The sequence below is a fragment of the Pseudopodoces humilis genome, chromosome 4, assembly GCF_049639895.1.
Source record: "Pseudopodoces humilis isolate 2021_Gansu_Grassland_sample_001 chromosome 4, ASM4963989v1, whole genome shotgun sequence".
NCBI lineage: Eukaryota > Metazoa > Chordata > Aves > Passeriformes > Paridae > Pseudopodoces > Pseudopodoces humilis.
The window spans coordinates 51,341,369-51,358,907 of record NC_142203.1 but is presented as its reverse complement, the minus strand read 5'-3'; the positions used below and the strand labels follow the sequence as shown (position 1 = coordinate 51,358,907).

Sequence of the window (17,539 nt, the reverse complement as noted above, 5' to 3'; positions counted from 1 at the left end):
GGGGACATCTTTGTTGAATTTCTGCAGAGGAAGAGAGCTGCCGATAGGTATAGGCATGAACACTGCTGCAGCTGGAGTGTCTTTATTCCGTGTGGGTCGAGTGCTTGCAAGATGAAAATTCTGAGAAAAACCTATCCAGGGAAATGAGCCAAGTCCATCTGTAAATGGACTTTTCCTGTACTTCATAAGCTACTTCCATGTCTCTTCCACATACATCAGGATCATAGCTTATAATGTGCTAATTCTTACCTCACATGGGTTTCTGATGCATTTCCCAGTTCAAACTAATCTGGGTTACAAACGTTTACTGCTATGTTTCTGTAGCTGGTGTGGCTGGTGTATCCTGACATGCCTGGAGCTTTGTTTCTGTGCATTCACATGGACTGTTGTTTGAACAAAGATTTAAATTGGGAAGGCAGGATGACACAGCTATTGCAAGATTCATGCTTTCTCCCCACGGTGCTGTAGCCAAAATGTGCTTGAGCATTTCTCCTTGGAAACAAAAAATAATTTAGCCTTTTAATTTTGTGGTAATTTCTTTATTGTTCAGCAGCCTGACTCTACCAGGCATCAGCAGTTTTAAGCACAAGATATATTGCACAACATATGCAATGTCTAATTGGTGCTTTTAATTTCTCTTCTTGTAGGATGGCTCTCAGGTTCCTGAATGTGGTTTCAAATGCTGACACACTGAATTAGCTGAATCTGCTGCATTCTTTCAGGTATTTAAAAAGGCCTAAAGGAAATTAGAGACTGGCACTTCCGTTACAGTCTTTTAAGGTAAGATACTGTTTCTTGTGCCAGGGCAGAGGGAAGAAGACAGATGTGGTCCCACAAGCTGTCCTACCCCCCCTCTTGGTCTCTAATCAACCTATTGTGGTTTAATCCAATACAGTCTCTTGATTTCTCACCAATGGGATGAGGGAAAGAATCAGAAGAGTAAAAGTGAAAAACTTGTGCACTGAGACAAAGGCAGGTTAATATGGAAAGTAAAAGCCATGCATGGAAGCAAGGCAAAACAAGGAATTAATTCACCACGTCCCATGAGCAGACAGGTGTTCAGCCATCTCAGGAAGGCCAGGCCCCAACACGCATAATGGTGACTTGGGAAGACAAACATCATCACTCCAAATGTTCCCTCTTCCTTCTTCCCTCTTCATATGCTAAGCATGATGCCATATGGTCTGCAATATCCCTTTGGTCAGCTGGGGTTATCTATCTTGGCTTTGTTCCCTCCCAATTCCTTGTGCACCCCTAGCCTCCTTTCTGATGGAGTGATATGAAGGGCAAAAAAGGCCTTGTCACTATGCGTGAACTCAGTGGTAACTTAAATGTCCATGTGTTCTCAATCCTGTTACTAGTGCAGATATAAAGCATAGCTTTTAATCAGCTATTGTGAGGAAAATGAACTCTACCCTAGTAAAAATCAGCACAAAATTACATGAACCTAAAGTCTTGTATTGGGCTGAGCTATCAGTATTTGCTGGTTATAAGCAAATACACTGACTTTAGTAAGACAAAATCCATGTAATTTGAAGAAACATTCATGAAGAAACAATTCATTTTCTTCTCCTTAATCGCTAATTCTGCACTCTTAAGTACTTGTGTATCTTTCCATTCACATGCCTTAGTTCTTCTATCTATGTATTGGAATTATTTAGTAGTAGTGGTCTTCAGTCCCTATAAAACACTGTGCTGAGATCAGTTCTCCATCAGGAAAAATAAGGCTATGAAGCTTAACATGACTGTAGCTAGAAAAATGATTGTTCTGCTTTGACTAGAGCTGCTGCTGGGATCTTTCATTAATTACCCATGTTTTCTACATTTTCATTTTACCTATGTTTTCAAATTCTTTTGGATTCATGGCTGCATTGTCAGCTGCACTGTAGTTCTGCTGCATTTTCTCAGCCACAGATCAGTCTAACAGAGAGTCAGCCCAGGACCATGTTTGTGCTGTGCCCTGTGAGCAGCCTGGCCTCTTACTGCTGCAGAGTTGTTACAGTGACCAGTGTAAGCACCCCAGCAGGACAGGGCTATATAGATTTATTTTTCTCTTTTTTGCGCAAAGATAATTTTAAGAGCAGCATTAAAGTGATGGGCCTGAATGAAATCTGTAAAAAAGGAAACCCAGATAAGTAAAGGCTGTGTAAAGGCTGTTTGCTATTGACTCCTGAATTGCCTCAGGTTTGACAGCCACTGTTTGAAGTGGAAGCAGAATCCTGTTTTTATTTACACTCAAGCGTGTCTGTCACCACCTGCCCACCTTATTACATGCACTGCACCTTGTTGCAGAGTTGGATGAGAAGTAAGACACACCTAAAATTGAACTCCTCTTTTGAAGAGGAAGGATTTACTCTCTTGACAATTGTGATTACCTCGGATGGCTAATTGCTTTTCTTGTGCTGTTTTGCAGCATTAATCAGAGCTCGAACAAGCAGTGGGGACAGATTGTTTGGCTTTTGACTGTGGAGTAAATCTGGTGCTTACAGATGTGGACTTGAATTGCTGCCAGCTTACAAGGCAGATAAAGGGCTCCTGAATGTAGTGATTCCAAAGACATGGAGACATCAGCTGGTTTTCCTCAAATTTTGAAACTCAGTAAATGTGGAAAAGCAGATCTCCTGCCATTTTTCATTAGTCCATTTAGGTGGGTAGGAGGTGTGTGTGTAGCTGGAAACACTCAAACTCCACTGACTCCCTCTTGCTCTGTTGTGTAAAAGCGGTTCAGAAAGGGGGCAGAGGGTTCTGCAGTAGATAATGATTGGGAAGCCTGTGTGCACTTCCTCTGCACATTTTGGATTGGCCCTGGGCTCTTGCTCATAGAGCAGTGTCTCTTCCTCCTTGCAGGATGCTGTCCTTCACCTGGGTGTACCTGGGCTCTTTCTCTTCTGAAGATTATCTTTTCACCAGGAAAAGCATTTGTATGTGGTTTTTATCTTTTCTGGTGGCAGAGAAGTGTTTTGATACAGACGGAAAACTGCTTAGAACAGGCAAAATAAGGAAACTTACTGTTGCTATGGCTAGGCTGGTTGCAGTTCCTGTGTGGCTGTGTGCTGCAGCCATGTCCTGGCTGTAGAAGTGCCAAGCATGGGTTTCTAAGTGAGAGAAATGTGTGCACATATGCCCAGAGGGGCTCTCAGGTTGCCTTTGCAGATCTCCAGACCTGCCAATGTGCTGCAGCAGGTGCCAGTAATGTAGAGCAGTCACAGCCTGCGGGTCCAGCGGGGTGCAGTGGGTGGCCCTGCGAGGCACAGGGTGGGAGGTGAGGGGAGGGTGCTGTAAGGAAAGACATGCAGAGAGAGAGAGGAAGAGTGTGACTGCAGAAAGGCTGGAAAATCCAGAGCAAACTTGTATCTGCTCTCAGGGAGCTGACAATAGGGACGATGGCTGGCTGCCTTGTAAAGCACAGGAGCACCAGGTACAGTCGCTGAGAAGTGGGCAGTGTCAGCTCTTGTTGCAAGGCTGTGGATATGGAGAGGAGCAGGATGAAGATACTTCCTTTTCAGGTGCTCAGGATGTAAGTACCCTCCAAGTTACAGGCAGACATACATTTATATGTACCTTTGCTTGTCGCTACATGGAGTGGCATGAGCTGTCCTGTTGGGCACTGGTGCTGGGCAATTACAGAGGGCAGGAGAGTGCAGGTATTACTGGCAAGAGCCATCAGCATAGGGATGTGCTCCCAATTAAAGCTCAGTACACAAGGTAGGGTTGCTAATTTAGCAAGTCTTGGGACAAGTGGGCTTAATTTCTCTCTGCATAACACAGAATTTGAAAACTGGGTGTGGTTTGATGGCACGTAACACAACATTTCATTGTGCTCAAGGCATTTTGCATTTGTACAGTTACTGATATCTTGAAATACTGATGTGAACACCTCAGTGCTTTTTTCCTCTGTTAAAAAGCCAGCTTGATACTGGTGTGATACACTCCATGGAGAGGGCCCAAGAGTATTTTGTCTGAACATTCATTGAATGTGATCTCTGTGCAGATTATTAAAGCACTGCACTTCTAATTGGATCACAGACTTCGGCAATGTGAGATGAGCAACAGACTTATTAAAATAAATTTCCATTTATAAAACCATGATTGCTTCATAGGGTTTGCCTGGGGTTTCTCAAAGCTGTAGCCTTGATTTAGCTTCGATTTTAGTAAAAAGAAAGGGTTTACTGCAATATCAAAAGACTCAAAACAGCATTTTCACTTTTCACAGCAGAAACAGCCTATTTAAGAGGGGAAAAACTCAGATAACCAACTTCATGAAGAAAGTCTTGCACTTCTGACATATCAAAATACAGACTGGTTGAAATACAGATGCTCAACAATCACCTTGCTTAGGTGATCCTTAAGCTGTAGTTGTTTTACACTTCTGTTTATCTTGAAATCTGGCCTTACTGAGTTCTCTGTGCTTGCTGGAGCAGTTAAATTGGAGTTTTACACACTGATTAGCTGGCTTCAGAGGGCCCTGATATACTTTCATGTGCAAGGGAGATCTGATTTTTGAGAAAATATGTGTATTTTCAGTGCAGTTAAGCTTTGCTCAAATCTGAACCACTGGAAAGATTGATTTTCTTCTCTCAACACCTGCACAATTAAATACAGTCACTTTTTTTATTTGACCAGGCATTTCCACTTGACTAACTTAAAACAGTTGTGGCTTAAGCTCTGGTTCTTTCATCTTTCCTCCCCTAATTTGTGGTTGTGCTTAAATATGCCACAAGGCCATCAAGCTGCCCCCCAACCATGCTGAGTTACAGCTTCCACCTTCCCACATTGTACAGAAGGATTTTTTCTGTGCCATCTCGTTATGCCAGTTGCCAGAGACACCTGGAGTGGTGCTCTGGGTATGAGAAGGTTGTCACAATGTCACCTCGTGCTTGCCAGTTTCTAGAGGGAGGCCAGCTGTGCAGGCTGACTCCTGCAGCAGGAGAAGCCTGCAGTGTGACCCAAACCCACCTCCTGGTGGTGCTGACATCCATCTTGTGGCTGGTTGCACCCGACTCCATGTCTGAAGCCAAGCTGAGGAGGGCCCAGGTGGACGTCCCACCTGTATATTGGTGACTGCTGGAGTCCAGGTAAAACTGTTGTATGTGCAGACTGTGTGTCTGCAGCCCGTGCTGCTGGTGGCCAGCACATGTGCTCCAGGCTCCCTGGTGCTTTCCTGCATTTCAGGTATTCAGGTGCTGGCAGCACTGTGGTTGGAAGTGGTGCTACTGACCCAGAGCAACTAACTTGTGCCATACCATATTTTGGCGAATTTGGTCTGTGGAAGGGACCCCACCCCTCACTTTTTTACTGGCACAATAAATGCTGCTGAGCTATTTCAATACAGTAACTAGTTCTTAATATTGCTGAAAGGCTTGTGTGCTTTTCTGATTTATATGACTTGTGAAGAATTAAAAAAAAATAAGTCTATTAATCTTTGGAACAACCTAAATGTAAAAAAAAGAAAAAATCCCGCCAAAGCGGTTTGGGTTTTAGTTCTTTTGGTGTCAGAACCTGACACCAATTCAGCAACTGTCAGGATGTTCTGAGAATGACAATCAGTTTTTAGTATAGAAAGTACATTCTCTTGTTTCATGTTTTAGTCTTAACAAATTCAGGGTTTTGAGTTGTTACTTACGTTTTTCTGTTTCCCCTCTTGCTGTTTCTCTGCATGTAAGGCACAAGGGTAACTCATCTTTCTTTCTGCTAAATGTACTGCTTTTTCATAGGAGAAGCTTTGTCCACTAGGAGCCATGTCTCAGCATGCTAATAAAACCCACTTTATGCCTTTAAAATGTTTATTCAAAGTGGCCTGGCTGGCTCACTTTAGCTGTGTGGGTGGACTGTCCTTGAATTTTGTCAACTGAATTTAGTACTGCACAATACCTAGTGATGGAAAACAGCTATAAATTGTCTGTGCGCAGCCATGCATTATTGATAAAGGGTAGAATAAGCTCTAAAATTTCTTTATTTGATGTTGTTAGTGCAACAACTGGCTGATTTGTTAAGACTTTTTCTCCTCCTATTGGCAGTAAAATATCTCTTCATTTTGAATTCTGAGTTTTTTGAATTTTGATTTGTATGGGGTTGAAAACTTGCTTTGTCTGCAGTGTTACTAAATGTAATGGAAATGTTTTCACAGAGTAGAAACAAACTTAAGTTAAGGGGACCTAAGCAAATAGTAACTTTGACTCCATGCTGAAGACAGGACTTTCCTAATTATCTCAAATATTTAGAAATAAAAAATAGAGCATAAAGTCTCACAGTACATTTAGAAGAAAAAAATGCTTTAATATACTTCATTTGGCACAGGCTTAGAGAAAATGCTTTACAGTGAGTTCAGTGTGCTTTGTAATTTCAGTATTCCTTCAAAGTTTATGAAAAAAATCTCAAGCCTTAAATCTGTTGTGCCTTTTTTCCTGTTGACACTTATGATGAGTAGAGACTCTACTGAATATAATTTGCATATAAAACTGTGCTGTAAACTAAGCAGTTCTTTCCCTGTAGTTGAACGAAGGTACAATGAACTGCTGAAAACTGGAAATTAATAAATATGTAAGTAAAAAAAAAAATAACTTGCCAGCAAAACTACAAGGCGCTTAGTCTTCCCAACAGATGTCCAGCGCTGAAACTTCTTTTTAAGCTATAATTTTTGGAATAGTAGCTTGCCAGAGGTTGTTATTGTAATACAGCTAAGGGAATGTACAATTTGTGCCAAGGAAATACTGTATTAGAATCATGAAATTTTATTTCCTTCTTTTGTTTGTAGATACATATCCTTTGGTAGAAGTATTACAGGCCTCTACAGATTTTTTTTGTCTTTGTAAAGGTGTCAGGATAGGGAATCCACAAATTATACTGATGTTTGTAATGGTTTCTTTTATTCCATAAGGAATTGGTGTACATTCGTTGAACTTTTCATATATTTGCAGTCTTTCAAGGTTAGAAGTCATTAAGTAATGAAGTAATTAAACAGGTTATGTTGTTGCAAACAGAAGGCGGGAAAACACGTGGGTGAAAGTACTAACATGACTGACAGAGGCTTGCTAGAGATTTACATCAAGAATGATGCATTCTTCAAAACTTCTTTATTTTCTGATGGAAATTGGGGAGTAAATCAAATGCAGTGGCTATGAGTGATTAAAATGCAAAACTTATGAATTCTTACTGACTTTGTAAATCTGACTCCTTTACTGTTAATATAAAATAATTTATCTTAAAGCAGTCTTAAGGCTGTGAATATTTAAATGAAAGCTACAGCTCTTGAAGAAGGTTATTTTGATATTCAACAACATTAATTTTGTGGCATGCATAGAAGGTTGTCATGGAAGAGGCACAGGAGATTTTTTCCATAGGTCATCTGATGGATCTGTGGTAATTCACTTGATAAGTCAAAATAGCAAATTTTGCTGTAGCTTAAATACTTACACAATTCAGATGTTACACAGTCATCTAAAATTTTTCTGCTGATAGAAGAGGATCCTTTGGTCTGATCCTACAAAAAATACAAACAGTGGGCATTTTCTTGCCTGTGATTTTGGTTTTGGAGCAACTGTGCAGCTGTATTTTTTTAGAGAAGGGCAGGCTTCAGCCATGTTACTACAGTTTTGTTTAGACAGTTTGGGAGTATGATTGTGTGTGTAATTTCTTCTGGAAACAAGTATACTTTGGTAGTGAAATACAATTTTGAAAATCCTTTGTTCCTGTTGTTTGTTTAAAAGAGCATCTTTCACTGTCATTGTTAGAAGCTACTGTAATGAAGAACTGTAAGATAAGGAAATACTCCAGAGTACAGTGGGGTTGGATTCTCCTCCACCCTTTCTTCAGGCAGTGCATGGATGGTGTTATTCAGATCTCTTCATTTACACCCCTGGAAGTCAATCAGAAGTAGTGGACATGAAGTAGTCTGACAAACACAAAAGACCTTTCATGCAATTTAACATTTATTTGAATCAAAGTAACAAAATATGCCTTAGTCCAGAAAGATTGAGTGACTTTTGGAAAGTTTCCTAGATTAGAATTATACTGTGCAAGTGACCCGAGTGTTGCTTGCTAACATTCAAAATTCTTGCCCTTTGGGAGGGGCATTGTGGAGGAAGGTGGGATGGATGAGGGGGTAAAGTGACCAGCTTCACGTGAGTGATCTCTGCAGGCCATGCTCAAAGTACAGGGACTGCTACGGATGTTGCAAGAACGTCATGATGTGAAAGGACCTGAAAGTAGTTGATTTAAAAACAAGTAAATAAAATATAAAAAGCTTAGTTTCTAAGGGAAACCAGAGACTTTTCCTAGCAGTCAGTATAAATGAAAAAGTGGTAGGGGAAAAGTGAGGCAGGTCACCTATGAGGAAAAGTTATCTGAAAATTTCGTGTTATTTTTAAGGTGGTATTTCCCATTCCTTTTCAAATGCATTCAAAGAGGATGTTAATTTTTTTTTTTCTTTCCAGCATAGGAATTAATGTGGGGGAAAATCCTTAAATTATTTTTGAAAGGCACTTTGTAAAATATTTGCTTTGTAAAAGCATAGGGCAGAAGAGTAAAGGACATGTTGCTGCAACCATCCGCATCCAGGAGTAACACCAAGTGCTTTGTCTCTGACAAAAGTTGCAGTATGTACTACTCTAAGGGAAAGAAAATGTCTTTCCCCCCTCCTGATATATAAAAAAAATGTGTTAAGCTTGTTTGGGTGGGACAAACTTCAGATGCCTCTTCCAGGTTTGATTAGTAGTATAAAACCTGTGTTGGTTCTAACACAGGTGCCTTGTGCTTCCATTACCTCAACCAGCCAGGCTGCAGGACACATTTGTTCGGTGAATCACAGAGACATCATCGTGCACAAAATCTCTTTTCTCCCTTTTGTTGTTACACTGTATTGTCCTCCACTAATTTGAAAGAGATGGGGAGTACAGTGAATTACCCCCTGATTCTGTTAAATTACTGTGTCAACAGTGCAGTTATCTGCTCTGAGAGGCTCCGAACTGGCAGAAACTGGTTAGTAATGAATTTGCCGAGAACTTTCAGCTATGAAAGTAATGAATTCTCTGCAAAACATGCTTTAAGTAGAGCTGTGTCCTTGCCTAATGTCTGTAACCCCGATAACTAATCATGTTTTGTCCTTCTGTAAGACTGTTAATAGATCTTTCCACAGTGAACTTGATGAGACCCTCTTTGCAAAATGCAGAGCACCTTTTAACCCTTCTTCTCCCAACAACCATTTTGTCTGGTAATGCTCATACAGTTTCCATGCAGTGTGGTGGTCGAGGCAGGTCACTATGTGTACAGAACACAGAGCCACAGGTTGCTCTTGTGTTTTCCTCCTGCTCCCCTTTTCCTTCTCCCTTTTGTGCTGCTCTTAATGAGGTGCTAGCACGGATTTTTTCAGTATATATCAAAGCAAACACATCTAAGATGGATGTAGTATGAATAACACATTGTTAGATATGCAGAATAATTGCTAGGTAGGGAAAAACTGAGTTATGTTGTATGGGAAAATGATTGCACCTCTGGCTAATTACAGAATAATTGAATGAGCAGCTATGTGTTGCCTCACTGCAAGCTTTAAGTATCTGAAACACGATCTGTTTTTTTAGTGTTGAAATTTGCTATGAAATAGAAAATTGAATGAATAAGATTTGGATCCAGTCTGATCCTCAACTGTTCTTCATGGTTCCTCACCCTTCCTTGTTCTGGTTTAACCTGGGATAGTCTATATAAAAGCAGTTTTGTTTGTGTTGTTTTATTGATTTTGTGCTAGAAAAATTGCATTCCTGAGAGATTTCTGTAGGGTGCCTATAGCAAAGGCAGTGCCGGCACATTGCAAGATACAGATTAGGCTGAAGAATTCAGTTTTAAAGGTACACTATGAATGACCAGGCTTAATGTGTCTTATACCCGAGGAATTTCACCTCCAACAGTTTTGAGGAACATACAACTTTAAGGAGCCTGTGGTTTACTTTGGAGTGAAGTCACAAGTCATTTCAGGTTTTGTTCCAGCTTTTTCTGTGCTCTTTGCTTTGAATATTTTGGCATCTTCTGTTGCCTTGCTTCCACAGCAGCCTCAGTAGAGTTGCAATAGCTATTATAAATTATCTTCCATGATAAAGGGTACAAGGTAAAGATGCACACTGTTGCTTCCCAAAGATCAGAATGACATTTCAGATGCTAACAATGTCATCAACATGCAAGACAAATCTGGGCACAGGCACTCAGGAGTTATTTTAGCTGAATGTAGCTGACAGTCCCTGGGGTATGAAAGGAAAATTTGTCCTTGGGTTTTTTAAAGACTAATAGTTACCATGTTGAAATATTCATCAAAAGCCTTGAAGTTAATTCTCTGATAAGTAAACCTGATAAGTAATGTTGCATTGTTGATTTTTCTGAACCAATTTTTAAACTTCAGCATACCTTAAAAAGGGTTGGTGAAAAATATGTTTTCCATTCCATTGCTGGAATGTGTCCATGATTCCCAAAGGGTAAAAGAGTTTCTGTGCCAAATTCAACAGAGTAGTAAGAGATCTTATTTTAAGTCTGTCCTCAGTGAAGGATGGATTATGGTTTATTCTGGACAAATGAGAAACTGTAGGAAAGAGGAAGGTATTTTTTGTGAGGTTACCCCTCATTTGTTGGAAATGCTGCTGCCCTAAACTTGTCTCTGTGTCATAGCACTTCAGGTTAATGGCTCCCTTCATTTTCCTTCAAATTCTAGCTCTCTCTGCTTTAAGAATAATAATAAAAAATAAAGATATATTTCAGAAAGATTGACAATGTTTTAAAGAGATAAGGAGAATCTGGGTGACTGCCTTTCAAAGTCAGTAACTGATGGCATTTCAGTTCAGGGAGGAGTTTGGCTTGGTTAATGCAACTTTACAGCAGAAGTATTCATCTCATTATTTTATGTGTCTGTATTTATTTAACTTCTGGCTGTGCATTTTGCTTGTAACTTTCCTTTTAGTTGTGACTGAGAGCAGACCAAGCAGGTAATCACAGGTTTAAATGCACAGCAGTGTGCCTTTGTTGAGGATTGTTAGCTGGACTTCTCTTAATTGAAAATGCATAGAAGTAAGAATCAGTAATGTATTTAAAATGGAAATCTTCTGTTGTACAACACAAAGCAATTTTTCTTTATGTTAAAAAGAAGGGGGCTACTAGGGCATTGTGTCCTTTGCTAGGTATCTGAAACAATTTGTGGTCTATCAGTGGTCAATGAGTAATTCTTCAAACTGTATTGTAAATAGGTTTTCTTTTAGACACCTAAGGAAAAAAAACCTCAGAAGTTCAAGGAATTTTGAAGGCAAAGGTGCCTTATAAACACAGGAGAACTTAGGGATATACACTGGCAATTAACTGGTCTGAAGAAGTTGAGAGAAAATGATTCACTCTGAAGCCATGACCACCTCTTCTGTGTTGGGTTTGCTCCTCAGAAGAGGAGTCATTTACTTTAGCTCATGCTAGCTCAGCATTAGTGGTGCTAACCTGCCTTTAAGGTGTTTTTTTTTATGTAAATTATGTAAATATTTCTGCATGTGCTTTAGAGATAGGCAATTGTTTGTTTTTTTTTTAATTTCAAGATTGTTAATGCATTGAGCAACAAAAGCTCTAATCCCAGATTTTGAAAGCAATTATTTCAGCTGTAAAGAGCTTTAAATGACTTTCATGCTTCCTCTTGTGTAGGTGATTAAGAGTTGCCTAACACAGTACTACAGAATCTTCTGTTCTTGGGTAGGGCACTTCTGAAAAGACTGAGAGTGATGGACCGATGATTCACCTAAGTCAGATATGAGCTGACCACAGCAGTTGTCACCCAGAGAACTCTACTCTGAACCTTGGTCCCCAAGTATGTTTGCCCTTCTTACAGAAGAAATTAATAACACAGGCAGGAGCACATAATGGGACAATATGAGGGTCTGGAAGAAGGGGATAGAAGGATGTGCAGGAGATAATAGGACTTAAGAGAGGACCACAAGCCCAAATACAGTTCCCCTTGTGAAATCTTTTGATGCAGTGTAAAGCTTGTAATGGTGTATTGATCATAGTGGAAAACCACTCTTCTGGGTAACTTGAGAATATTTTCATTGCTTGAAATAGAAGACTGAAGACAGTATATCTCAGAATTAGTCTGTAAGGAGGACAAGAAGAAAGAGGATCTGAAAGTGAATATTCTTCATATTCTTAATCCAGATTAACAGATTTAACCTTTATTTAGATCCAAGACTTATTTCATGTGTGCAGAAAATCACTGTGAAAAAGGCAGTGCCCATGAAGGCGTCTAAAGCTTTATTTGAATAAAGGGAGAGAGTCCAAAGGGGCATACCCCCATGGGGTTTGTCTCTCAGGGTTTTGGAGGGCACAGCCTCCTTTTATCCTAAAATCCTGGCCTCATGTTTCCCTCTTCATTTCCCCATTGCCTGATGTACTGGGAAGGTACAGCCTTCCCAAGCAGCATACCCCATATGCCCCCTTGAACCTGACATTTTACCCCAAGTTTCAGAAGTTCAGAGTGTCCGGGTCCTGGAATACAGTTTGTGTGGACCCGTTAGTCTGTTACCCTGAGGTTCAGGAGCCAGATTCTCTGGATTCTGTAACAGACTTGCAGCTTGGTACAGGCTGGTAGAGACATTTCAAAGATATTACCACCCATTCCTTCTGAAGACCCTCACCCACAGAATTGTTTGTAAAGACCTTAGCACACATCTTACTTGCTTATCTCCCACTCTACTATTTTTTTAAAATGCTGAAAAATGTTGAAAAAACAAAGTCAGAAGTAGTTCCCAGAGGTAAAGTATCATTTTGTGTCTCAGAAGTGACTTCTAGCCTTCCTCCTAATTTCTGAAAAAGATACAGTTGATGGGGTTTTTCCCTGATATTTACTTGGTGCAACTATTTTCAGACAAACCTGGGGAAATAGATTGATATTCTACTCAGGTAGATGGAGTACATTGTAAGTTTTTGGGTTTTTTTAAGAAAAAGTAAAGTATATCAAAACAGAGGTGATGGTGTCCTTTGTATGAATTTTTAGCAATCACCAAGACTCCTCCTCAAACAGGAACAACTGTCTCTCATCAGGTCAGGGAAGAATAGGGAAAAGAAAAAGAAAAAAGGTGTTTGAAGTTATGAAAGCTGTTCAGTTTGTCACTATAAATTCCAAATGTAAGTTGTGAGAATTTCTGTTTAGTAATGATGTGGTTAAAACTAATTTATAGTTTGAAATGTGTTGATATTCAGTTAATCTGTAGAACCTACAGCTGTTTTTGTTTGTAAACCTCAATAAATACTATGGTGGCACTAGAGGAATGAATAACTGGAAAAGCAAAACAAGCTTCAGTAAGAGCACAAGAACTTTGAAGATTTTATTTTTTGTTTTGCTGCATATGGGCTCTCCCTCATCACGAGAGGAAAGGGAAAGTAAAAGAAAGTTCTTGTGTTCTGTAATTTTTTTCTTCTGTTGTCCCTGTATATTCTGTAATCTGTCTTCCTTGTGTTTTCTCCAGTGAGTGCTTTATAGGAGAATTCTGATTCAGTAAGTGTATTTTATCATTAATATTGCTGCAGAATGTTATTTTGCCAGTGTTCCCATTGAGAAGCAGTGGCATAAACTGGATTAAATAAGTCAAGGGAACTGTCACTTAAAGAGCTGTATTGATGTTCTCTCCCTCTTAGTACACTGTACCACAGAACACGTGCAGGAAAGGAAGAGATGCAGACTTTAAGCAATCTTCTAGCATTTAGTAGATTTTTTTTCCCAAAACTGTTAATGTGTGGAGGTGTCCCTCTGCATCGTCCTGCTGAGGTTTACTGAGCTCCCTCAGCCCTATGTGCTGCAGAGACAGGGCAGCACTGACCTTGGAGAACAGCCTTGGCTGTGTGTTTTCAGTGAGTAGGGGGATGAGTGACCTCAGGTGGCAGTCCCTCAGCAGATGCCTGCTGGTCACATCACAAGTGATCACGTTTCTTGCAAGGCCGTGCGTGTTCTTGAGCTTATCAGTGAGACCTAGCAGTTGTACGTCCTACCCTAGTGACAACCTTATAGTTACTGAGGTTATGAAACATGCACCTTTCTTTAACGCTGGACTTAAAAACCAGAGTAGCCTTGCTTCCCCCTGCAAGTATTTAGCATGTGTTTTAGAGTAATATTTTTGGGCTGAGTAGGTATCACTCTTACTGAGTGCAGGAAGTACATTTTTGTACTGTGGTTTTGGGAGGCACAGATTGGGCTGGACAGATGTCACAGGAAGACAGGAATACTGGGAAAAGATTTTTCTTAACAGAAAATGGAAAAAGAAGTGATGTATGTGAATTCTGCAGACTGTCCTTTAGCTGGAGAGGTTTCCTAGTTTGAGTCAAGGTAGGACAGTTCTGCCCTGCAAGACAGGGAGAGCAAGATAAATGCATAGTTTGGAAAGTAAGTAATTCTAATTCAGCATGCTGCTCAGAAAACTAACCCGACAAAAGAGATTTCTTTACCATGTTAGTGAAATGAATCAATTGAGTAAGATTTGAAGGGAGAGCCTGGGTAATGAAAAAGACAGAACATCATGACAGTGCTAATTTACCTTAATTGTTTTCTGTTTTGATGTTCACTGTTAGTTTTTTTTTTCTTCACACAGAGGAATTCAGGGAAATATTGAGAGCTGGGTTTAAGTGTGCAATTGCAGAAGTCCATTTGATTCTTAAGCAATGAAGAGTGAAATGTAAAATTACTCAGTTTTATTTCAGGAGACAGTTGCTGTTAATGCTTCAGTCCATAAAAATAATGTCTTAGAGGAATGACCTTCAGGCACGTCAAAGAGCATGGGTACATTCTCTTGTTCATTTACTGTAACCGATAAAAACTGTTATTCATCAGACTACTGATAATCTTAGGCACCTGTGATCTTCTTTTCTCCTGTGTGATCAGGAAAAGCTAGAATACCTGCACAGGCTTTTCAGGCATCCCTGAGATACTGATAGCCATGAATATATCTATATTCTGATTGTTTTCCCTCCTGTTATGGGAAGCAAGAGATTTTGTTCTTGGCTCTAACACACTGCATGTAAAAACTTGCATATTTAGGAAGAAAATCTGCTTCTTCAGAGGAAACTATTGGTGTGCTTATGGCACTTAATGTGTGTGAGTCTGTTTTTCAAAATGGTACATTGTTGTGGAATTCAGGAGATTTTGAGGTGTCACAGTTCCCAAAGTCATGAACCCTGTAAAAGCTCTGTAGGAACAGAGTGCTATCCTCTGTGTGCTCTGTAAGATGATTTCAAGGCCTGGAATTGTGCTTGGGGCAGATGTGGCAGACAGTGTCCATTAGGTGGCTCTCGGTTATGGAAAATACATTTTCAACTACATGCAGGCTAATTTTAAAAGGCATTAGCTGTGTTTATATCCTGTGAGGCAATTAGAACAAAGAAAGAGGCCATGAATTCAGACCTTCTCAAAAGCTGGTGGGTTTTGCTATCCTGAATAGCTCTGCAAATACTGTCCTGTCTCTGTGTACTTCTGTTGTTGTGAAATCTTCTCTGTTGCAGGCTCCACAAGTGAGATAAGATGGAGGTGGCATTATTGTCTGTTAGAAGGCACTGCAAAATGATTATGCCATTTCATTATGAAAAATACCCTTTTCATTAGAAACTGAAAAGGTAGCAAGGTAACAAAAGCTCTTTGACTGCCTCTTAAGTGGAGCAAGTTCTTTAAAATCTGGTATAAAAAAGCAGGTGACACTCATACCTTTGAATGTGAGTACATGCTGGCACAACCACTGAGCAGACCAATCTGTCCCATTTCATTTTTTTGGCAATTAATCCTGGAAGATAAGAATTGCAATTCAGAAATGTTGGAATTACCGTAGGGACAGTTTATGCCTGATGGGTAGACTGATCTTTTGCACTGTCCTCCGTGCAAAGGGGACACTGCTGGAACTGCCTGTCACAGCACTGTGGGTACTGCCACAGGTACTGCTCTGGAGATTTGTGAGAGAAGGCAAGTAAGATAATGGCTGTATGTGATAGTCCTCTGCTTCCTGTGGCTACAGCAATACAGCACAGCCACAGACTTTATTTCTTCATCCCTCTGCAGTTTGGATATCTGTGCAAGCCCAGGGAGAATCCTTGGAAACATGGACTTGCCTTGACCCTGAAGTGCAAGGACAAACAGACCTTTGTGGGGGAACAGTGGAGGGAGGTAGGGCACAAATCTCCTGTTGGCTCCTTGCTGTCATCTTAAAGAGTAGGCACAAGGCAAAGGAGGTGGCAGATCTGACTGTTCATCTGCCTGATTAGCCTGTAGAAAGGCACCCAGGGGGGCCACCAGATTTAGGCAGAGTGGAGGGGCTGGAAAGACTACTTTCCACGGCCAGTGAGGTGAGCTGAGGTGTGTGCAGGACTCTGGAGTTAGACTGCTGCTGGCTGACTGTAAGGGGATGCCTTGCTGCCTGATTTGCTCTCTACCTGGACTAGGGAGCAGAGGTGGTGGTTTTCCTAGCAACTCACACACCAGTGCACAGTGACCTCACTTTTTGAAGGAGAAGTTGTGGAGGAAAAAGGGCCCTTTTTTCCTTTTGATCCACTTGTATCAAATAGCTTTCTGAAGGAAAGTAGGGCTGCTGGCTTGTGTTTCTGTACGGGAGGAGATAAGATTAAAAAAAACTGAGATACTAAGAATCACATATCAGTGGCAAAGTACAGACAAGCTACAAGGAATAGTGTTATTTATTGTGTACTTTGGTGCCTTACCAAGAGACTGTATGCAGATAAGTTTAACTGGTGTTTTTATTTCAGCCAACATGCACAGTTTATATCAGATGTGGTATGCACGATTCCCCATGTGACTTCTGTGACAGTACACACATGAGGACATCCTAGGGAGCACTGTCAGAATGGTTTCATTTCTACAAGACTGCTTGGGTACTCTAGCCTTATTTGATGCTCTTCATAGGATATATGGAAGTATAGTAAGTTTGCTGTACAACTTACTTAGTAGGTTAGTAATCAACAACTGTTCCATTGGTGGAATGTTCTTTTGTTAAGAGAGTTTTGTGTTAATGCCAGCAGTGTGGTTCTTCATGCTTGAAAGCATTTTCATAAATCTCCATTACAAGCCAGTCACCAGATGCATGTAACCCAGGAAGGAAACCAAAGACTTTAGGCTCACATGGATCATGGGAAAATTGGTCTAAACTGTCTAAAGAGGAAAGCAGTTTGGCAGTTCTAATGTGTTTGGGTGATTGAAACTCCTGGTTTCTTCTGTGTTTTCTACACTCTGTCCTTAATAAAAGAGAATTATTTTGGCTGAACTGTTATAGGTTTTAGATGACAGCAACAACAGATATGAGAGAAATCTCCATGTTGGTTTGCTGGTTTTTTTAAGTTTTTTTTTTTCTTTTATTAAGTTTTGGCATATGTATTTGTGTATCCAAGTTTTGAGTAATGAGATGTTATAAGTTGCATTTAAGCGCTTGTGTGTGCTTATATGCACACAATACAATATGTATATTGTATATAATATGTATACAATATGTGTATATTGGCTTCTTGATGAATTCTGTCAGTCTTTCTACTGTCTCCTGGTATTTAT

At 40.2% G+C, this 17,539-nt stretch overlaps 1 protein-coding gene across 3 annotated transcripts in view; it reads left to right on the top strand.

The window, feature by feature from the left end:
- Positions 1-17,539, top strand: part of KANK1 (KN motif and ankyrin repeat domains 1) — a 127,256-nt gene that overhangs the window by 31,361 nt on the left and 78,356 nt on the right. For 2 of the 3 annotated variants that reach the window (XM_014252307.2, XM_088054132.1), the window contains exon 2: positions 648-780. The gene's annotated coding sequence lies outside the window, so the exon portion shown is untranslated. The remainder of the gene's footprint in view (positions 1-647; positions 781-17,539) is intronic. The other variant, XM_014252309.2, reaches the window with a different exon arrangement.